Raw genomic sequence first — 24985 nt, forward strand, 5'->3', positions numbered from 1 at the left:
TTGGGATGTCAATATTCAAGGCCTCTTTTTCCAGAAATGCATATTCTGAGAATGAGGCTTCAAGCGGAAGCTGAGATGTGAGCAGAATGAAATGTGAGAGTGAAGAGATGGCAAACCAGCAGAGTTTCATTTTCCTTAGATCGGGAAAGTATGACTTCCTTCCCCTCTTTCTGGCAATGTTATTCCCTGTTTTGTAAGCTGGTGCCTGTCAAACAAGGAGTTCCCCATCAAGTACTCACTCAAGTATAACTGCTGTCAGATGAAGATGACTGGGAATGCTATCAAAGCTAATTTCACTGCAACAGTTCCCTGTACAGACAATAATGGGGTTTCTATATTATAGCAAGGCAAATGAAAAAAAACAAGGCTTCAAAGACACCAAGTTAATTAGGACTTTTACCACTTGACAGCACAGGCAACTGATGCTGTGAAATCAGTCCCCTCACTTGTCCCGTTACAGTGTGGACAAATTGCTTGTTTTGTTGAAATATGTGTAGGTGTGTTCATAAGATTGTTTCGGTACATCAGGCATTTTGATGAAATTGATGAAATTACGTTAAGTAGCATTAGTATAGTATAGTATACTACAGTAAAATTAAGGCATTATAATAATATACCATGGGAGTGATGGTAAAAAGAAGTGATTTAATATAAATGAACAAATGTTCATTTCTAAAATGCAGGAAACAAGAAAATAAAGTGAGGAAATTTAATAGGAAGTAGTTGGATGATATTGGAAGAGTAGTTTTTTAGAACTGCTTTCACAAAGATGAGACGCTCACCTCCTCCTGGTCATTTTATTCTCCCAAGCTGAAGAAACCATTACTATGAAAGAGATAAGAGGCTGATTTATTGTTTTTAAGAGTTTGACTCCTATTGTACAGGTGCACAGAGATTGCAGTACTATATTAAACGTAATTGTTCAGAAAACTGAGTCTTGCAGGTAACGCTTCATTAGAGCAGTTTTGACTACTTTGTGGCCAGCTAGAAAAACAATATCTGATGATATGGTTGCAACAGTGGAATAAATCTCATCCACCTTAGACGTCTATGGGAACAACCACACCAGTATTTTAGTTCAGATCATTAGTGCTTATTTGAAGCAAATCTCCCAATTATCCAGAATTTACTGATCAGCAGCTCATATCACAGAACAGCCTCAGAGCATGCAAATGGCCTTCTTAAGGTAAAGAAAAGGGTATTTCAGGAATGCACCTAATGCACTACACCTGTTAATGGTAGACCATTATAAGCCAAGATAAAATCCCCCAAACACATATAGAGCACATATCAGTTCCTCAGCATCGTGTGTTTCACTCCACAAGTCTTCTCCTGCTGTACCATACAACTTTTTAACATACTACACTGTTACCTATACAACATACCCCTACACCTGTGGATTTTCTTTACAGGTAGTGGAAAGAAAAAAACAGTTCTAGGCTGAAACTCATGGGAATTATTTTAGATGTGCACCTGGAGGGGTAGGGGGTAGAACTGCTCTAAAAAGGAGATCTGGACAACTACCTCATTTGTTTAGATAAATCCATGTTTGGGGTTTGAAATGGGATGCCATATGGCAGTCAATTAAACTGCCATCTGAGAGTTTAATTTCAATAACTTACAGTGTCTTGCATAGGAGTCTGTAGCAGCCCAGGGAACAGAAGTTAGTTCTGACACAGTTCAACTTTTAGACTGCCAATTTTTCAGAAAGATTCCTTCAGGTTCAATTATGCCAGCCATTAAACAAAGAATAGTTGTATTTTGTTAAGTATTTTTTGATCCCTAAATTCAGAGTTTTATTAGTTTAATTCTACAGTGGGAGGACAACATTTAGCAGAAGTATCTTTTGCCTAAAGAAAAATGGGGTGATATAGGAGACCTGTACTATTCTGCTCTCATTTCATATTTCTGTACTGAACATTATAAAGCATTATACTTCAAGTGTATTATATTAAGTGTCTTCCCATATTTAAGAAACAGCTAATTATTTTTAAAGGACACTACAATAGGAATGAAACTACCATGCAAATCTCAAAAGGCAGGAATGTGCAGAAGTTAGGGAAACACTTCCTAACCATTCTCTCATATGCAAATGTTTTGTTTCTACTGACAATGACATATCCTGCCATGTCATAGAAAGCTTCATTCTGTTTCCAACAGATAATGATGTGCACTATATACCACATTAATCTCCCTTACTCTATAAAGCCAAACCTTAATTACCTCTTTAGCACAGTTGCTAAAGATTCAGAATTGATAGGCATGCACTTGTGAAGTCCATAGTGGGCATGTAGGGAAAATAAAATATAATAAAATAAAGATTGTAATAACTTTGATGAAGGCATGTTGAATTCTATCTATTCTTTTTACCAAGGATGATGAAAATATGGTGTCAGTGAAAATGTAATTCTAAAAAAGAATCATGGTTGTACCTGTGTAATCGATAGTTTACTAATGGTGTACTCTGAAATAATGTAGTATATAGGAAAAAGCTGTGTATTATTTAAGAAGCAGTATGCAACTATTTAATTCAACTAATGTCTGTGCAAAAGAAATAGAATTAATGTAGGTACTTGATGCTCATTTTGGCACTTTTTGCCTTTCTAAGGTCCATTTTATAATGGTACCAGTTTCATATTTTCCATAGAGATCATGAAACTATCCTAGTGATGAACTGCAATACTGACAATCTTTCTTTCTTTAATAATTATTTTGGGTAAGTTACAGCAAAATAAACACTGAACAACAAATTCATTCCCATGTAAAGTTAATTGTTTCTAAGATAAAAATACATGCTAAAAATTAATGCTGCACATGAATATGAATGTGGCTTACCAAGGCACTCTCCACATGTCCCAGACAAAGCAAGCCTTTCTCAGTTTTATGAAGCTAAATATCCATGATGAGTTTAAGAACACAGATACCTTGACAGAAGGCAAAGGAAATAATATGCTAAAATTCATCATTCTTGAAAAGTAGAAAAGTTATGATCAGCTGAAGATTACTAATGAAAGTACCTGAATACTTTCAAGAGTCTCATAACTAGAGACTGAACATGTTATATGGGTAGCATATATGAACTATATATGAAAATAGCACTTTGTACATATAAATTATACATATTATACATAATCAATGTCTCCAAATATAAATGTTTAATGATCTTTTTCAGTCTTTAATGATTTTATTTTATAAAAACATTTGAATTGATGAAAGATTTTATCATTACATAAGTTATTGTCTGAAAAACTCTAGAGTACTCAGTGAACTCCACAATTAATTCACTGACAAAACTGAGGGAAACAAAAAATTTAAACTTTGGGGAATAATTAAATCTGTAGCCAGTCAAGATTTTTTCATTTTGAGCCCTTTCTGGAAGGGCATGATCTCTCCTTTTCCTGGGCTAACTACTGTAGATGTAAGTTGTATGTGTGTATTCTGTAATGAGCCTCTCTAACCACCAGCACCCATGGTGGCTGAGATCTTGGTGTCCAGATCAGCTCTACTCTTACATTTCTCAACAATGAGACATCCAGAGAACTTCCAGGTGGACACATCATGCTGCAGACAACTATGATTTTGTGTCTGTGAACATCAAAAGTGGGCTGCTCCTGGAGTTGTCAACAAGGCAGGGACAGTGACTACCCTGACCAGGGCACAGTACCCAAGCAAGACCAGGGTGGTGAAAATCCACCACGTGCCCAGGTTTGAGCCTTAATGGAGCTCTGGAGCAATGGGCAGATGGTACTTCGGTGCGGGTCCAGGTGAGACTGATCAGGCAGGTCCACTTACCCCAATCAACAATTTTTATGTGTGTAGGAGAAATTTCTCTGGCTGCTACTGTACAATTAGTAACATGGTAATATGTTGGATGAATAGGAAAACTCAGACTGTCACGGCTCTGAGCACACCAGTAGGTCCTGACTGGCATCACCCGGGACAGCCTCACAGGTTTCTGCGCGTTGGTCTGAGGTCTCTGTTTTTGTTCAGACTAGGCACCTCAACATTGCTCAAGGTGTGTTTCAGAGGTACTTGTGCTGTCTCTGCTGGCCTGACTCACTGGCTGCTTTTCTGGGATTGGTTCCAGACCTGGGGTGTAGACAACCTTCTCTCCAGTTCTGTTTCAGGCCTGGCTCCGTTTATTCTTGCCTGGGCTTCCTTGCTGGGACCTGGCTTACCTATCACCCTTCCTGGGATTGCTGAGAGAGGCTGTGCATATCACTGCCCTGGCCCTGCTTGGGTGCTGTGCCCCACTGGAGAGGACACAGCCTGCCCTGTAGCTGCCCTCAGCTCCCAGCCCACCCCCTTCATGGAGCAGCTCCTGCTGCTCCCTCACAGAGCACTGGCAACAGGTACTGAATAAATGCATGAGCCTGCAGTTAGGCAGAGATGGAGCAAGACCTTCATATGCATGCAAATATGATCTATTTATACAGATGCAAATTTGACAAGCAAGTTCTACAGTAGTTCAAAAGACTCAAATCCAAACTGGAAGAGTTTGTTTAGTTCTATTTTATGTATGTATGTCAGATACACAAATTTGCGATTTTTGACTTTAAACTCAGATACCACTTTTTATTTCCGTCTTTGAATTAACTGTTGCCAATGTTTCTGTATGTACCCATCTACAAATTCCCATTTTAGTTAGAAATATCATCCCTAGACAGTCTGTGTCTAGAAAGAGGATATGGATGGTTTTAGGGCTCAGATCACACCTTGGCATGTGTACTATATAAACAGAACATGGCTGGTTACCAGATTGTTTTTCTAGCAATGGCAAATCATTTATTATCATGAAAATTTCTATTCAGTGATCTCCAGTGTCTACATAGTAAATTTGTGGATATTATTTAACCTTCTTTCTTGTGCAGATGATATTTCTAAGAGGCTGTGGTTTTTTTGCTAGCTGCTAACTTTTTGGAATTTTCTTTTAAAGTAAGGCTTAAATAAAACTTCTGCTGGTTGATGGATGTGATTTTGCAGCCTAAAAACAGATGCTTTTCAGATGGTCTAGTTTTAAGTTTGCAGCCAGTACTTGTTCATCATTTATTTTTCTTAGGGCCCTGTTCTGAAACTTGACTGAATACTATAGATAGCCCCACCTCTCTAAGGTCAGAGGAGAATTTTCACATGATCCAGCACACATCTAGGATCCAGAAAGTGTGTTTATTTTACCTTGGTATATATCACAGACTTTGGCACAATCATCTGCTCTGTCGCTTGCTGGTGTGGACTATCAGCCACATGTTTCACAGGAGTTTAGTCATAGCTAACAAAGATGAGCATCCCCTCATGGCAAATATTCTATATTGTTACTATAGGAAAATTAAACAGTTTTGTTTCACTTATTAAATTATCGTAGTGCTACAGTAACAATGGTATTTCTCAGCCTTGTGGTTATTATGTTCTTGTCTCTTCCAACTGGCAACCATTTGTTACCATCTTCATCTTTCCTTTGTAGAATGACTTAATGATCTGTGTCCTTCTCTGAGCATAAACCAAAAATTGTCTGCTTCAGATGATCGATTTTGTTTTTTTCACACTGAATATTTTGTTCCTTTTGTAATGGTTTAAGCATGTTTATTTCAGAAAGAATAGGATGAGGGAAGTAGTATGGTATTACTACTATGTGAGACACAGAATGGTTTTGTATTTTATTTTTGTTTATTTTTCTGAACCACTTCTCAAAAGGCAAATGTATAAAGGACAGCAAATCCAAAGAGCAGTTACTATAATTCAGCCAGTGACTTTAAATACTCTTTTTTTTTGCCTTAATGTGTTATCTATCTTGCCTCCTTGGACAGAGTTCCTATCTGGAAAGAATAAGAGCAAAGATAGCAAGGTGTGTGTGTGTAGCAGTGGAGGGGGAGTGGATACACCTGAGGACTGAGTTTATGAATGAGGGATGCTGATAGGTCTATCTGCTGGGAACTCAGTTGTGCTGCCTGCATGGGTCCCTGAAGATCATCTCTGGTGTCAAACCAGGCTGCGAATCTGAAGTGGACACCAGACACAGAAGTGAGGCTGACACTGTGGCTATGGTGTTTCTCTCATTTTGAATTATGCCAGTTGCTTCTCTTGTCCATTCTGGATCCTGTGAGTGCTAACCTGAACTCTCCAAGTGATATGGATGTGTATGTTGAAAGGTAGGGGTGGATGTGCCTCTTACGTGGAGTAAAACAGTGAGATAATAAGGTCTAGATGGTCCATGTTCAAAGTGATATCTCTTTGGGGTGACTGAAAGTTTGTCAACACTAGCAGCTTTTTAAGCATCTCAGGACATTGTCACTCGGGTCTATTTAGTCTAAAAAAAAAAAAGACTAAATTGGCTAGTGACTGATTTGGTTTGTGGGTTTTTTTTATTATTATGGATAGATTTTATTATTGAGATTAATTGCTGTATCATCACAAGAACAAATTATACAAGTTGTAGTAGATGGTAAGGTATGTATTAGAAAAAAAAGATACTTCATACTTAGCAGAAACTGACATATATGGCATGACTGTTTTTATTTAATATCTATATTGCAGATTAATGAGCATCAAGGATATTTAGGTTCAGATTCAAGTCTGAGGTATTTTTAGTATAATTTAGTAGAACCCACAATCTTGGGTGTACTAAATGGTACAGTTTATTTTAAAATACTATAATCAATGGAATTTCACAATGTAGATGTCACCTTGTTTATTACATGGCTTATTGGTTACATTGTGCCTACATTTTAGAATTTCAAAATTGTGCCCAAAGTAAAGAATAAATCTTTACTCACTCTATGACAACACTTACTGTTTTTCAGTCTATGTTTCAGACAATTGTATTTATAGAAGAGAATGAAAAACAATCAGAAAAGTGAATAGCAAGAAGTCCTGGGCTCCCAACTGCACCTACATTCTTCAGACTCAGGATTTTAACCCTCCTAGCTATGTTATGAGGAGGACATATAGGGATAATCTGAACACTCTTACAGAGAATCCAGGTAGCAACTCATCTTTTCATGTACCTCTGGGGGTAGAATATTGTCCTTCTCATTACAAAGGTTTTCTCTTCTCACAAATATTCACTGTGAGAGGAAGTCAAGAATAACTTAAATATTTGTGATTATAAAATAGGTGATTATCTGTAAACTAGTTTGTAACCTAAATATTTCACTTACAAATGTTTGTCTTCTGAAATGTTTTGTGATTAATTTATTAATTGATCCCTGCCAGGGAAGGTTTAGACTGGATATTAGGAAGCATTTCTTTACAGAACGGGTTGTTGGGCGTTGGAATGGGCTGCCCAGGGAGGTGGTGGAGTCCCCATCCCTGGAGGTGTTTAAGAGTAGGGTCGACATGGCGCTGAGGGATATGGTATAGTTGGAAACTGCCAAGGCTAGGTTAAAAGTTGGACTAGATGATTTCAAGGTCCTTTCCAACCTAGATGATTCTGTGATTCTGTTAAGCAATACTATATTAATTATAGAGCATGTTGCCATAAAACAAGCAAGAGAAATTATTCCCATTAGGGAGCTAGAAGAAAACGTTATTTATGATAGCTTGGTTAACACACTGATTCTATTTTCAGGAATGAGCTACCAGTTTTAGAAAAAGTCCAGCAACTTATAAAGTACCACACAAAAATTAAAAGCATGTGCACTGGGGGCGTGCCAAGAGGGAAAAAAATCCTGGGAAAATATGAATTTTGGCTAGTGTTGTATGTGTTTCCTGACACAGTTTATATGAGTTTGTGTTCACTCAGTAAACTTTGAGAGAATTTCAGAACATTCTTTTATTTTTTATTTTTCTCTGCCATGGGGAACCTGAAGGTTTTTTACTCTTTTTAGTATACATATAGTGTATATGTGAGATATGTTTTATATGTTTTAATACATATATTCCAATGAAAGCTATCTTTAAGCATAGTTATTCTATGCAGGTACAATATTCCTCTCTTTTCCAATGAAACAAGGAGGTCTCGTGAGTTTTCCTGTAGCCTTTGGAGTACAAAGAGGTGTAAAATATCAAGTCAGAGCCCAGAGGTGGGGAACTTAAAAACACATTCCTTCCTCAAGAACTTTATGCAGAAACTGTCTTGCTTTTAATTTATCCATGTGTTTCCTGATTGCTTGACGTAGAACCATGTGAAGTCACCTTTCTACATTTATTTTAGGACCCGGGTAATGAGTCTACAGAAGATGCTCTCTACCTAGTGCTTTACAGTTCTGCTAGCAATGCACTCTTCCTTTGGGTTTAGGTTCAAAAAATCATACTTCAAACACAGTGATGAAATTAGTTATACGGATATAACCTAAAAATAGGCACTCATATAATCTAATAATATGAACTCATTCATCACATTTAGTGAACTTTAAAAGATTTGTTTTGTTTGGACACCTACCTGTAGACCTCTTTCATCTGAAAACTGGAGTTGAAATTTCCACAGGCTGCAATGCCTCTTGATTATTTTTTTATTATTCTTTTATATTTTCCATCTCATAACAGAAATGCTGTGGCCATAGACTATTTTGGGTTTCATTTTGATCTTTATTTATTTTTCACTCCCTCTTTTCATAATATTTGAGGGTTTTTCCAAAAGACAGCAGAAAATAAAAAGGCTTACAAAATTAAAAACAATCAAAGAACACTTTATGCCACTGCAAGCCTCTACTGCCTGCCCAGGACATAGTAAGACCAGGTTTCTTTGCTTTGTAAGCATATAACCTACCCCTGTGGCTGCTGCTTACTTTGTTGTTGCTCTGCCTCTTTATATTGACAGTCATGTAGATTTTAGGTGAAGTTGAGATGTTACCATATATTATAAGACACTAAACACACAACTGGTAGATCCTCACTTCCAGTTTCATTAAGTGAATTATCTTTTTCTTGCTGGATTTTCCTGCAGTGTCTCACATTTTGTCTTCTACAGGCAGATTTATTCTCTAGTAGTGAGAACCCCAGGTGTGCTTTTGCATTGATTATGGCATAAAATACTGTAAAATTTTTACCATCATCAACTTTATTTCAGTTCTTATCACTGAACTGTATTATACAAATTATTTCAAATAATATTCAGAACAGAGAGAGAATAAAAACCTTACTAAATGCACAGCAATATGTCTTTTCTGCCAACACTCAATCTTTGTAAATGCATAAGATTTATATGTACATATCACAATTTAAAAAATGACCCAATTTTTTGCCTTATGGTTTTACCTTTTCTCTCACTTACTGAGGAAGCTTTTGGAAATCCTTTGATGAACCTTGAACTCTTAACAGTTTGTTGGTTTTGCCATGTGAAACTATTTGGATTACAATAATTATAATCCTGTGAAGCAGTAGGGACTGGATGGCATTACAATGAGTACAGAGCAACAAAGGGTAGTTTTATGTCTCATTTCTGAAACTCGGGAAAGGGCTGGTTGGAACCTCTAGCAAAGAAAAACATAATTAAAAGATGAACCTGGCTACTCACATCCCCAACAGACACTGATAGCTCAAACACAGTTTCAAGGTATATACCCTGCACTTCCACAGCTCAGGGAAAGCATGTATGTAAACACCAAGCTACATCTAGGCCAAAGGATAAATTTCTTGAAAGCTGGTTAAATTGGTTCTATGGCTTCTTTGCTTTTGTGGAAGGAGCAAAAAACACCAGATACCAAGAGAGAACAAGCTTTGTCACTACTGGATGTATTACTGCTTGGTTGCTTTAGTGTTCATTGTAAATCCTGGCTGGTGCTTGGAGCTGTTTTGGGAAGTATTAGATGAAAACTTTGGGAGAGCTGTGAATATTGCAGTTTCCTGATTCACCTGTGTTTGTATTTCCAGGAAATGACAAATAGTAATTGCCATTTCTTATTACTTTGATGCCAGCACTCCAGAAGTATATATCTGTGAATGTCAACACAGATTTTGAATTCTATATAGTTGGGCTTTATTTTGCAATAAAACTTAAATCCCAATGAATTTTGTCTCATGCCCAGTTTCAGACTACCATGTGATCATGTGGACATGATTTCCATTGTGTCTGCATCCTGAAACCGAAAGACCATAAACCAGAAGTTCTAAGAGGACAAATCATTGCTGAGGTTCAATGTCTTGGAACATTGCAATCCTTCCATCAAAAGGTTGACATAAGCATGCAACACTTGCTATAGATGTATAGAATGATGTATTTTGCTAATATATTTTAATTTCTCTTCTCCCCTTCCTTTTCTCCTATCTCTTCTCTGTGCCCCATCCCATAATTTTCTTCTTTGGAAAGATATGAAGACATATCATGATCTTCAGTTATCACCAAATTATTCATATTAGTGATCTTTCAGTTATGAACAGATTATGTTTTAATCCTAATTCTGAGCTGAATCACTGAAATCACAGAATCACAGAATCATCTAGGTTGGAAAAGACTTTGAAGATCACCTAGTCCAACCATTAGCCTAACACTGACAGTTCTCAACTACACCATATCCCTAAGCGCTATGTCAACCCGACTCTTAAACACCTCCAGGGATGGGGACTCCACCACCTCTCTGGGCAGCCCATTCCAACGCCTAACAACACGTTCTGTAAAGAAATGCTTCCTAATATCTAGTCTAAACCTTCCCTGGTGCAACTTGAGGCCATTACCTATTGTCCTATCATTTATTACTTGGTAAAGAGGCTCATTGACAGCTCTCTGCAACCTCCTTTCAGGTAGCTGTAGAGGGCGATGAGGTGTCCCGTCAGCCTCCTCTTCTCCAGACTAAACAGTCCCAGTTCCCTCAGCCACTCCTCGTAAGACCTGTGCTCCAGACCCTTCACCAGCTTCGTTGCCCTTCTCTGGACATGCTCAAGCAATTCAATGTCCCTTTTGTAGTGAGGGGCCCAAAACTGAATGCAGTCATTGAGGTGCGGCCTCACCAGTGCTGAGTACAGGGGTAAGATCACTTCCCTGTCCCTGCTGGCCACGCTATTTCTGATGCAAGCCAGGATACCATTGGCCTTCTTGGCCACCTAGGCACACTGCTGGCTCATGTTCAGCCAGCTGTCAATCAACACCCCCAGGTCCCTCTCTGACTGGCAGCTCTCCAGCCACTCCTCCCCAGCCTGTAGCGCTGCTGGGGGTTGTTGTGGCTGAAGTGCAGCACCCGGCATTTGGCCTTATTGAAACTTATACAGTTGGCCTTAGCCCATCGCTCCAGCCTGTCCAGATCTCTCTGCAGAGCCTCCCTACCCTTGAGCAGATCAACACTCCCACCCAACTTGGTGTTGTCTGCAAACTTACTGAGGGTGCACTCGATCCCCTCGTCTAGATCATCAATAAAGATGTTAAACAGGAGTGGCCCCAAAACCGAGCCCTGGGGGACACCACTCGTGACCGGCCTCCAACTGGATTTAACTCCGTTCACCACAACTCTTTGGGCCCGGCCATCCAGCCAGTTTTTTACCCAGTAAAGCGTGCGATCATCCAAGCCTCAAGCAGCCAGTTTTGCCAGGAGAATGCTATGGGAAACGGTGTCAAAGGCCTTACTGAAGGAGTCTTTCAGTGAACTTTCTTATGGGTTTACTTGTAGGAAAAAAAAAAAAAAAACATGTTAACTTTCTGGTTTCAAGAACAATTCTTGACATCTACAAAGTGAGACTGGAGACCTGAGACCTGGCCAGGAACATGCATGATGTCTACAGATGAGGAAACTACCAGAGAAGCAAGCAGAGCTCTGTAGCCATGACATCACAGGACAGAAGGGAGTTGTCTCATCCATGCCTTGGATTTAAGGCAGAATCAACTGCACCCGTGTTTTTTCTGACAGAAATTTCACTATTTTTCTTAAGGCTCAAACATTTGTGATTATGAAGAGACACACATCAGGTTTCTTTTATAATCCTCCAAGTGAACCAATCCTCATCCTCTTCCTGTTGTAAATACCAAAGCAGAGTCATCACAGATAATATTTGGGTTGGCTCATTCCATGAACAACTTGTTATATGTTGAGTTGGGTACTGAAATACAAGAAGCGAGAACCCTATAATAGGCATGTGTGAAATCAGAATTATTCTTCTGGCCATTTCCTTGCCTTTATGTGTGTATCTGTGTGTGCTAAATTGCTGAGAAAGTTCATATATTCCTTACAGAAATGTGAACGTGGTATATCTGGTTTCTATACTTCTGTACATTTGTGTTCTCGCTTACTTCCCCACTTGCTTAGATATATCTTTGGGAATGCTTTCTAGAAAGTGACAAACTGTTGTAAACTAAATGTCAATTTCCTTACTACAAGTAAAATTTGGGGAATGTCCAAATTTTTATATATGTTCCCAGAAAGGTCAATATTTTCAGCTTTCTTTTAAGTTTCATAAATTCTACAAAGTAAATTGAGGTGTTACTGTAATTTACCATCTTCATAAGTCTATATCACCTTTTCTCTTTCTGAAACCTTGCCTACTGTTTTTCTACTAGACATTATGTGATAATAAAGCAGTGCTTGCATGGAAGCAGGATTTTATAAGGTCGTCAGAGCTGGTATCAGTAAAATAGTGGTCAGGTCATATTTATTGTATTCTAATTTCTTCAGCTGATCCTTACACAGTTTTTCAAAACACATAGATAGAGTGTAAAGCAAGACAATGCAAGGCTCAGTCAGTTTAAAAATAAACCTTGGGCAACGAAGAGAAAATCTTGGCATTATACGTATGCATCATCATACTATGGAGTAGAGTTCAATTAGATGTTTCCAGGAAGAAAAATGCCATTGTGTGCAAGAGACTGTACCAGTAGAAGAGTTGCATGAAAAAAAAAATTACAACAGTCCCTTTTTTCTTTTCTGAAATCAGTAGAACATTAATTACCAAAGTGAGCTTCATAAACAGAAATGCAGTTTGCCTGGAGGAATCTTTCTGTGAAGCATCCTGGTTTAACATAGGAGTGTTTAGGTAACTTCTTTAACAACAATAAGAGTTTACCTACTCCTAAGGAAAAAAAAAATCTTCAGCAAATTAGTAGTCCTCTTTCATGTATTCCACCCCACCATTAAAATTCCAGGCTCTGTTCAAGTTCAATCTCTTCTAAGAGATTTATCAGGCCTCCTGCTGTCAGTTATCTTTGTAAATGCTGGTGGGCCATAGCCAAAACACCTATACTGCACAGTCCTTTGCATTGTCTGCTTTCTGATTTTATCAAAGTGTAACCCATATCTCCCACATGAGAGGTATGCAAGTAGGGATCTCCATGGTCCCAGAAAAGGGGACATGTGGGTGACCCACAATGGTATGAATAAAGTTGTAGAGAGGGCATGCAATCTGTAAGCATGGGTGTGGGTGTGTATGGGTCTTGGGGTTAATTGCAAAAAGGTATTTAGAAATTTTTAGCTGTTTATTAACATTTCCTAAGAATCAAATACTATGGTTTACTTGTTGAATTACTGTTATTGAAATTTAAATGTATAGTTTACTAATTGCCAGTAATTATATGTCATTAATATATAATAAACCTCTTCAATCTTGATTTGGTAAACTATGTGAACTGAAACCTTCTCTGTGTCTGTAAAAAGAATATAATGTAGGAGAATATAACAGTGCTTTTTTAGGGCTCATTTGATCCAGGACAGGGAGCAAAGCCTAAAAGCTGGTCTAGCCTACTCAGGTAGTAATGGTCTAAGCATCTTGAGAAGTCACAGATGTAATAATATAAGGATATTGACAAGGAAGATCTTCTCCAAACTTGAGAATTTAAGTAGGAAGAAGAAGTATTTTTGTGAATTACATTAACACAATATTTTTGTGCTTTTAGTCACCATTTGTTATACAGCAGACTTGGAAAGGTCCTACGGGTAGACTGAAAACAGTCTTCCCATAACACATGCTGCACTCAGTTCACTTTAACTTGTATAGATGAAAAATCATTTGCCAAAAATCATATGTGAACACAGTTCCCCTTCTTTTTCCTTTTCTATATCACAATGTCTGTATCTCATCATCAAAATTCCTAAAATCTTGCAACATTAAGTAGACTTGTTGCTTGAAAAACCACTTTAAAAATGATGGGTGTAAAATATGGTTGTTAATGTGATTAATGGAGAGCTGTTTAGCTGGTTAAATGCCGGTGTCTAGGTGGAGCTCAGTGGACCTGAGTGGCCTAGTAGCTCCCTTGACTAGATTGACTAGATCTCCATGACCATACAAGGAGCTTAGACACCTAGTACATATGTAGATCTGCATTGCATAGGCCTCATGTAAGTGACTGAATCTGGAGTTGAATCCCCACCGCTTACTCTCAGTAAGTACTCCCGAGGAAGAACATAGTTTATCCCTACAAATGAGTTATGGGGAGTTCCATCCAGAATTTATCCTGAAATTTTTCATTAATTGCATCAGTAATGAGCATTAGGTACTCAAGTATGATATTCGGTGCACTGAGATAAGCAGTGCCTACATTGCAAGAATCTTTCTTTTCCCAGTGTTTATGTTGCACAAAAGAGCTGATCTCTTCTAGTCTTTGATCATTACCTAATTAGGATTTTTATTTGTTTTTTTCCCAACAGGTCACATGGCCCTTTTCTGGGGTAAACAAAACAGCATTGACAGGATTGCTATGCTGCTGATTTCTAAAGCTATTAAAAGGCAAGCGATCAGTAGTCAAACACTAACTCAGCAGAGGATCAGAAAGCGGTACACATGCCCCTCAGTGACACCATTACTTCAGAGACTCTGCCAGGAGAGAAGACTGATGAGAACTGGAGCTTGTGTTAATGCATTTTCCTCTTCATGAAGCTTATTGTTGCTCAGATGTGTCCCAGAAAGTTAAAGACTGTATTTTGGGCTGCCTAATCTTTTGGGGAATGTAGGTCAGCCTAAAGAAGGGGTAGGATCTGTGATCTTCCATGCTGGCTTGCACAGAGCAGGAAGCTCAGGATCACAGCAGATAAACAGAGCCCAAGAATATTGACAGAGTCAGGAGTGACAGAAAGATTGTCAGATGTTGATCTGCATGACAAAATGAAAAATATGTCTGATGGCTGCCACACTGTGGCTCACGTTTTTTTTTCAGATGATGGCTGAGATATGATGGATACATCTCTGAAGCTAAATTATAAGATTTGTATGGCAATTTGGCACTTTTCTTTTAAATTACTGTTGTTTTTCAAACACTTGGGAGCATTTTGAAACAATGAGAGATGTACTTCGTAAAGACAAATAAGTGGAGGATTTTCTCATTTAAATACTGACTGCATTTGCAGGCTTGCCCGACATGTTTCTTTATCGGCTTCTGTTATCTCTGATAATCTTTGGAAGTGCAGCAATAGCTGGAAGTGTGTACTAACAAAAATCTACTTTTCTTGTGAGTGGTGTCAGACAACAACAGCTGCGTACTTCCATGACTGACATCCTCAGAAATGCTGCCTAGCAATACCACTCCATCATACCTAAACCTGGCACTGGTGTGAAGGGAGAGAAAGGGGACAGAAATGGGAGGTAACATTATCTGTTCAGATTATTAAAAGACAGGACAGACATCTATTAAGTGGAAATACTGTAAAGAAGATATGTCCTGTAAAAGTATTTTTGCTTGCTAATTATTCCGTTAAAATACTAGCAGTAAAAAGCACTAGCTAGGAGGATGTGCAAATGACACTAGCAGTTGATACCTGGAGGGCTGCTCTTGGGTGGAGGGATCATGATTTCCAAAGTGCCTCTTGCTTCCTCTACTTTATGAGATGATTCCAGAGGCTGAGGAGAAACAGCTTCTGCTCTTCTGAGCCATGGTTTAAGAGTCTTAGGGACTTTAAAAGCATAGTGGGAAGCTCTGACTGCCTGCACTACCTTATCTGCACTGGCAATATCTAGTAGCTCTCACTATTGTGTGCTACTTACACAAATGTACTGAGTCAGGATTGCTAGCAGGAAAGAGGCTCCCTGTTGGGGATGGACTCCTTAAAAACTTCATGTCGTGTCACATCACTTGGGATGAAGTGGTTTCACTGCCTTAATGGAGCTTGGGCAAATAGAGTTTGGCATAAAGTGTACTTGCTCTCCTGTTTTTTTGCAGGGCTGTCTAACATCTGTCAGGCTCTACAGTGATTAATGATATGGACTAAACTTACAAGGTGTGGTATCCATTTATATGTTAATAGCAATAATGTACATGGAAGAGGCAAAAAGAAGGTTTGCTGTATCTCACATTCCTGACAGCTTTCCCAAGCGTCATTTTGGTGGTTCATAGGTTTAGTAAGTACTTGGTAGTAGTCAGAACAGTGGCCCATTTAACTCGCTAATGTTTGTCTGCATATGGCTAATAATTTGTCTTTTAAATGGAGTTTGCTGTCCACACATATAAAAATGCTACTGTCACTTTACAGCAGCATATTCTGGTTTTTGAATGTTTTTATGTGTATCCATAGAGCTGAGCTTTAATGAATATGTGGCATATTCCTTTCTGATACCTACAAACAATAGGTCAGTTCATGGTGAGTTTTATTTGGATACCTTTTTTTACTCTTGGTTTGGGTTGGTAAATTGGAAAAATAAAATATCCATGGTAGTTGATTTTATGATCTTGTTGACAGTGAATTGAAAGAGTGGAGCTTCCACTGTATTCTCTTATTCAACAATTGAGTGCCACTGTTGAAAAGATGTTGATACATTCTGGTAATGGGATGGATACTTCTGACTATTGAAACATTAAATTTCCTCTATATGTTTTTTTTTTCCCCCCCCAAACTAAATAACTCCTACATATTTTTTTATCATAAATATATATACCCTGCCATATTACAAGATGTCCCTTTTTCTTTCTTTGGGACATTTCAGTCTTTATAACTTCTCACAGTTTCTTGACCAAATTTTCACACTCTACTTTAAATTACTTAGAATATAATTTCCTGTATTTATTCAGTGTAAATGCATCCAAGTATCTTTTGACTGTGCAGACAACATTGCTCAGCCATCCAAACATTTCAACTAGTTTACATCAGAGAATCCTGCAAGATCAAAACACTTCAGAGTTTATGAGAAAGTTGGCAAAAACTAGTCTCTAGTTTCACACAGCCTCCATGCAAAGTAGCTTAGAGACAATAAAAGAAATTTTTGAGTGCAGAGGGAAATCTCTCTTTCCAACTTGCCTCACAGCTAATTATTCTGTAAGACAAAATAAAACTAATAAAAGTTCTGTGAACTAAGGGAATTATTTAAGGTATTAATGTGTTAGGCTACCTCTCCCAGAAAATTAGTCCAGTTGTCTTCTTGCAGTGGAGTGGCTTGTTCAGCTCCATTCAGAACAAAACCAAGTGCAACCACAAAACACAGCAAGTTCAGGAAGAAGTTTCATTTTAGCACTAATTTAAAGTTAGGCACTAAAGCCATAACAAAATATTCTATTTTGATTCACTATTTCCAGGTCTTGCATTTTATAGTCCAGCTTTACTTAAAGCTTTACTGTACTTCTGTCTTAAAAGGAGAATATTTAGAGTATATAACCTCTGAACTGATCAGCCATTTCAAGGGGTTTTTCTGTGCCCCTTACCTTGGCTGTTAACCTACTTTTCCATACTACCTGACTGGCAGATTTCAAGTTTAGTGTTATTGTAAGAATTACCTTCTATTCCAAAGTAAATATTTATTAACTTTGTTATAATTACTATTGTACTTTGTCCATATTTCTTTCAGTATTTTTATATTAAAAAAAAAGACAAACATGAAATACCTCTTTCTTTTAGATTTTGAAATATGTTGCCGTTAAAAGCTGATGAGTATCAATAAATTAGGACTTTGTGGTCAAAGCTTCTGTTGTTTTAATTGTGCAGTTTAGAAAGTTTAGATCTCTTTTGACATAAAAAAATCCATCACACCTGTGGAAGACATAGATGATGAATTATTCAGTCCTTCTTACTAAGGTCAATATAGGTGTTCTCCCCACCGTACAACTTGCAGATATTCCTACTTTAAAATTCCCAGAAGATGTAGCTTTGTTTTCATTCTTATCTGAGTGGCCAACATTTCTTTTTCTCTGTGTACATTATTGGAGTTAGCCCTGTGAACCCACTTTTAGAGGTATCATATTTTGATGGCATATTTGGATATTCTGAGAAAATGCAAATTCCAATCTGCTGAATCACTTGTCTTGCACTTCCAAAGGAAAAAAAGACCAAAAAAAAAAGTAATTTAAACTGCTGAACTTGAACAAAGTGTTACATTCTTGCTGTATTTTAGAAGACTAAATTATGCTGATTCCTCTTCTAATGCCATAGATATAATTTGATTCATTCTTTTATAGCAAAACAAGCTGACACATTCAAATGCTGGGTAGACCCATTTCTGGGGTGCTCAGGAGCATTAATATAGTTTTTTATCATGCTGGGTTTGTGCATGACAACCTTTTATTTCAGATTTATACTTACCTAGAGCATTCTGCTACTCCATCCAAATGCAGATGATTTTGTAGGTCTCTTAGCAAGGACACATGGTACAGCTTTGTGATTCATGCCCATTTTGTTTAGGAGGGACACATTTATTAAATATAATCTTGACTGACTACCAGTATCATTTGAGATTTTGACATAAAACCCCTATATAGTTTGGATCCTGCAAATATTTCCTCAGAGGTTGAACAAGTTGTTATACTAATTTTTCTCAGTGACACTTCATCTGATCAACAGTAGAGAGGTTTCACTGAAGGGTCTTAAACTTTGGGATTAATTTTTTTCTTTTAACTGACAAGGCCTTAATGTGTAGGCTCTTGAGACTGTCTGAGATATCACACTGCTAGAAGTTTTGGCACAGGACCTATAGGAGACACACTGCCTTCTGAAATGGCAGCTGGAGCCCAAGCAGAGTTTCCTAAAATGCCTAAAAACTCACTGGACATCTATATTTAGCCACCCAGATTGTTTCCTGTCACAGTGGACTATCTCTTCAGGCTGAAGGGTTGACTCCATAAAGCTGCTATGAATTTTGCATTGGGACAGGATAGGGAAGAGGGACTCTAACATGAGAAGCTGCAAGGGTAACTAAATTTCATAACTTGGTTTAAATGCTTGAATACATGCCTCCAACTGGTAGCATACATACATTTTTAACTGCAAAGCAAAAGCACAGAAATAGTGAACAAAATATGCATCTGAATCCAAGGATTAAAAATTTTCCTTATCACTGGCTTGAGTGGAACTCTGTATAGTTTTAGGATTGGGTCTGTATCATTTATCAGGCAGAGTCAAACACTTAATGCAGAGAGTTCATGCCCAAGAACATGAGGGAGGGCACCACCCCATGACAAACACATGACTACTCCTGCCTGGCTTCTAAGGAGCTTTCTGCTCAGATACGCTACTGTTCTCTTGGCTAGAATCAGGAAACCTCATCTTGTTCCTTGAGATCAAAAAGTATACTCCTTAAAATTCAAACTGTGTTTAAAGTTCTCACTGTGAAAAACTAAAAGCAAAAAAGGCTATTTGCTTACCTACCCATATGTCTCTTTTCACATGGATTTATTTTTTGCTGGACTTATTACAAACCTCATTTTTCCTTAGTAAGCACTTTTCACAAAAAAGTTTCCAGATGATTTGTTATTTCTTTCTTATTCATTCCCAGATGTGCATATATCAGTGATTACTGTTATGTGCCTGAGTTTCTAGAATACATTACTTAGGAATTATAATTCTGTAGTTTTATTGTCTGTTACTCCTGGGCCAAATTCTCAGCTAGTGTCAGTCAGTGTAGCTTCATCGATTTCACTAGTGCTGTTTGAGAGTTTGGACCATTGGAATATGTTTCATTTGAGGTTCTGATTTTCTGTACTAGTCATCAACTACAGAGTGCTATAGAGAGTAGTTATCCGTATTCCAAACTGAATTAAGGTGCTGATCCAACAGAAGAGTTACAGACATACTTAAGTTTTATCGGGCTTTAAATGTGTCCATTTAGGTAATGTTATTTAGTGTTTAGTAGGTGCTTTACTGTTCTGCAGAGCATGAACTAAATATGTTTGTTAAACCCATGAACTTTCCTAGGATTCTCCAACTGAACAGTAAATACAAATAGTATGTAAAGTACAAGTACTAACATAAACAGGGAAGGCACCATTAAATATAAAGGTTTGCTTTAAAGATGGCATTGCAAATTTACTATGTCATTCTGATAATTCCCTGTTGCCAATGAGGTTCTTGAGTGTTGAGTGAATGGAATAATGTCTAAATACCAAAGGAATATCTCTTTTCCACAGCTTGTGCAAAATCCCAACACAATAGTGAGGTGTGCTATTCATCCTCCAGAAATGAAATAATCAAAAAAATGACATAGGAAATGTCAATGGTCCTCCAGCCCTTAACAACATCCTTAACAGTGAAGTTGATATGTCATTATCAATGTCTTGTTCAATACTTGCACTGATTTAATAAGCCTAGAAGATGTAACTTCTGAGATGAGCAGTCTGAAGTCTAATTGAAGTGAACATGGGATATGTGCCAGATTCTGAATGGAAAATGCAAGACCCTGCAGTAACATCAAGCAGAAAATATCAGCTAGATAAATTCTTCGAGAGTTCCTCTTTGTCCCCTATGTTCTCAAAAGTTGTATTCAATATCCTGGAGTCTAGCAAACTACAAAATTTACAAAGGGAAGAAAAAAGTGCAGTTATTTAAAAATGTCCCATGAAAATAAGTAAGCAATATTTCTGATGAACTTTTGAGATTATTTTGTTTATACCTTTGGTCACTGTGAGTATTTTGATAATTTATTACTCCAACAGTAGTTTAATGAGGCCAAATAATGTTTGATTGTAGGTATAATAAAACATTTTCTTCAGAGCTGAGAAATCTGGTTCACTAAGATAAGGATTAAGCTGGGTTTCAACTGGTTTCAATTCTGGTTCTTAATTATAAAACTTATAATAGAGTGCTATTAATTCAAGTTCTACTACCCACATTGGCAAATATTACTTTGTCTTTAGTAGATGTTGTTTATTTTTATCATTGTTCATTAAAATTTAAAAGATTTTTAAATCTTCAAAAGAGAGAGCTCTTGCAGAAAACCTTATTCACCAACTGCTCAGGAATAGGAAATCAGATTTAAAAGAAGGACCAGCGATATGGAAGATGTGACACTTTTCATATTACTTATACATGAACTTCCCTCTACCCACTTTCCAATATTTGTTCCCATTTGTAAAAACACTTACAGATCAACTACTGCCATATTTATTAAAATTTAACTTGTTTGTTTTCTTTTGTTCAGGAATAATTTAATTACTCAAACATATCTTTGGAGATATGACTAAAATAATTACATATTTCATCTATATTAATTAATTTATTTGTTAAAATGCTTTTCCAGAGCAGGAATAGAAAGAGACCAGTGAGCAAGTTGTACAACATCTATAAGTTAAATTATAGATGGTATTTTTCATGTAAAAGGGGTACAAATAACTCAGAATTTTTAATGACTATCAGCTGCGTTTTAAGATGAAAAATTCAGACCAAAAATCTACTACTTTCAATCTTGAGATCAGAATTTAAAATCTGAAGATAAAAATCTTAGACAAGCTGGATTCAAGTTGAATAAACACCACCTAATAAGCTGCAAAATGCTCACATTAAAAAACCCAAAACTGAAACCCCAAACCAACAAAAAAATTACCAAAAGTTTTTTTGCAAAACATAGGCCAGTATTTGGCAGAACTTTGCATCTTTTTTCCTGGGAAGAGTGTATCAGAAAGAAACACAAAAGAGAAAAAGAACCTATTTTTCACCATATGAAAGACCCATTCTATCAAGTGCTATGACAGAAACTATTCCCAGTGAAATTGCTTTGCATGTCTGCAAAAGTAAAATGTTCAACTTTCGGAAATGTTATTTTCTCTTTACTTAGCATTATCATATATTTCTGCATAGAGAAATGCTGATGTTTCATGTGTAGAATAGCTCAGTACCTCCAACCTCTAAATGTGTATGGATAATAAAAGTAAGTAAACAAAATAAGGATGGGAAAACGCTTTGTCAACTAGTCTCCAGTGATAGAGTATGGAAGGGACTAAGGCAAATATGATTGTTCTCTTAAATTAAATTTATTATAGTAGACTATTTTTCTTCAGGACTATAATAAAAAAAAATTAGTGCTGGAGCTATACATAAGGTCACCTGCAAAAGAGTTTCAGTCTGTGATCAAGGCAGTTAAAGAAACAGAAAGCAATCTGAAGTCAGGTGCCTAAAAATGAAATATATGAGAGGGAACCAGCTGAATTTGCAACATATCAGGCAAATGCTAATGGTACAGATGTGGAGAAAACAGGCTGGGACTTGGAAAATTTACAAAAAGTAACTGGCTGATGCACTGCTGAGGTCGTAAAAATAATTCTTCATGAAAAATTTAAATTCAAAAACTTCCAAGCATGCATTCTAGAACTGGAGATGAGTTTGCAACAAGAAAATTATTACATCATGAGGTGTCCTTTGTGGGTTGGACACAGTATTCTTGCAGGCTAATGTAAGTAAATTCGGGTCTTTAAACTATTTTGCTATAGAAAATTGACTGAAAATTATCTGAATGAAATATCTGAGTATTAAGATACTAAACTGTGATGTGCCAAGGCAATGTTAATACAGTATAGCTAAAAAGAAAATATCTTGATGCATACACATCATAACAATGATCTTGCAGGGACAATTTTTTGGTATTCCAACAAAACCTGAAGGAGAAACAGCCAGAGGAAAGAGGAAAGAAAACTGCACTGACAGCTTGGTATATTGAGCTACATCACAGTGGAATGTGAAAGTGAAGATACTGAAAACAGTTTGAAAGCAGTGATCAATACCTGTCCTGTGCAAAACATTGTCTCATCAACAAATCACAGTATGGCTGTGTATAATACAGTACAATCTGTTCCCAAATAAATTACTTGAAATCTTCTTCCTTCTAGATCTTACTGTCATCTGAATAACTGTGTAAAATAAAAAAGATAAAGCAATGTATATGTATGTAAATATAAAAGTAAACATTAACTTTTCCAGGAGTTTCTGTTAGGTCCTATATGATCTGCAGGAACTAAGCAACAAATAATTTAAACCACCTCACATCTCATACAGAAATTTAGCATGGAGATGTGGGTCAGGACAAGCAAAATATTTTGAAAAATAATTGTAATAGGTCCACTATCAATCAACTGTCTTTGTATCATAGTGAGTTAATAGTATGTTTCTACTTCAATCAGTAGAGAACTACTTTGATATACAGGTATGACAATGAGATTTTTCCATCATTCCTTTGTCTCTAAAACTTTATAAGATTTTTCTGCAAAAAACTAATCTTTAACATTTCTTCACATAAAAGTTGAAACATTTATCAATAGCCTGGACCATTTTAGATTAGTATAATCAGAAAAAATGTCTTTCTCAGAAAGCTCTTTTCAGAATATTTCACTAAGAAATTCTGTCAAGGAGATAGGCTGGTAAATGAAAAGGCTGTATCGCATACGTGGTTGGTTACACCAATATTAGTAATTTATTCAAAAGCTATATAAGTCTATGACCAGGTTTCACTACTGGAGATACATTTTCTTCCCATTTTCCCAACAAAACCAGAATAGCCTTCTTTTGAATATGTCTTGTAATGAAGAGCAAGGTATGTGTATGAGAGGAAGATAAGTGAAGGATAGAAAAGCCTAACCTATTTAAAATATATACAAATTATCACATCAAAAGTGTTCAAGAGCTCATCTTATGTTATAAACTATCCACCAGGAAATGTTCTGTGACTCCTGAAATGCAACTTTCAGGTTTATTATGCAAACAACATGGAATGAGAAAATTCTCATCTGAGAATGAGAACTGAAAAGATTGAAGATGTTTTGTCATATAGATATTTTCTCTATTTGTGATTTCTGTATGAAAATATTTTCTTGGCTGAACATACCTAAAGCATTTGACCAATCTACCCACGAGAAATCTTGTTTTCTCCATAGCTTGACATGACCTGGTTTCAAATGTCTTACAGTAACAGCAATGCATATTCAGTTAAGCACTTACACTACTGTATTTTTTTGTCCTATGATTTTTAAAGATACCATATTTGATTCTTTTATCACTTCAGACAAGAAGAAAAGGTCTTTACATCAATACAAGCACTGTGTCAATGTCCTGCAAGGCTGTCTAAAGGGACCATGATAAAAGTTTACTTGAGTAGCTTCAGACACAAGACTTGTGTCATGTTTTTATTGGAGCAAAACCTCAATTTTATTTTGTATTCCTAATTACAAAGCCAAAATTGGGTCTGATTTTGGTTTTAGACCCTTGACGGATAGAACTGAACCCCTTTTTCTTCTGAATCATACATTTCTTCCAATGAACTTCACAGACAAGTTAAATCTACATTATTTTAAGACAGACATCCTGACTTTCTCTTTGACATCTTAGCTGACATCTTGGTTACAGATACTATTTCACTAAAGGGTGTGCTCTTCTGCTAAATTCGTGCAGTAGTTTATCGAGATAGCACTGAATTACACAGTGATGAAAATGTTCTTGATTGTAGTGTAAATATATAAACCATTTTTCATCACCTTGACAAAAAGCCAGACAATCACTGTATTCTAGGTAATTTTCTTCCAACTATTTACAAGAACTTAAGCCACTTTAGTTTAATTATTTCTTCTCCGTTAGGTCAGATGAAACCTTTTGTTGTCAGACTCTGTCAAGAGTAATTGCAGAACTGACAGATCTTTAAAGTTCTTTCAAAATACCGCATATGCAAGAAACTACATGAAATTAAAGTTTTTTTCATATGCATTGCATCTACATGTCCTCCCCAACAGTTTCATTTCTAGGATTAAGAAAGGAAGAACAAATCTGGTACGTTTTCAGTGAGGAGTCTGAGAGTATCAGAGAAGAGAAATATGAAGTGACTTGGGTATGGTATGACCTCATCAGATTGAAAGAACGAACCTACCACTTCAAGTGTAGTGTAGCTTTACTGCTTATCAGATGTCAGTCACCAGCAGTGCAGCATTTCCTTGGCTAACTCAGAATCCCTTTAACAGTCTATTATT

Source organism: Strix uralensis, chromosome 3, assembly GCF_047716275.1.
Source record: "Strix uralensis isolate ZFMK-TIS-50842 chromosome 3, bStrUra1, whole genome shotgun sequence".
Classification (NCBI taxonomy): Eukaryota; Metazoa; Chordata; class Aves; order Strigiformes; family Strigidae; genus Strix; species Strix uralensis.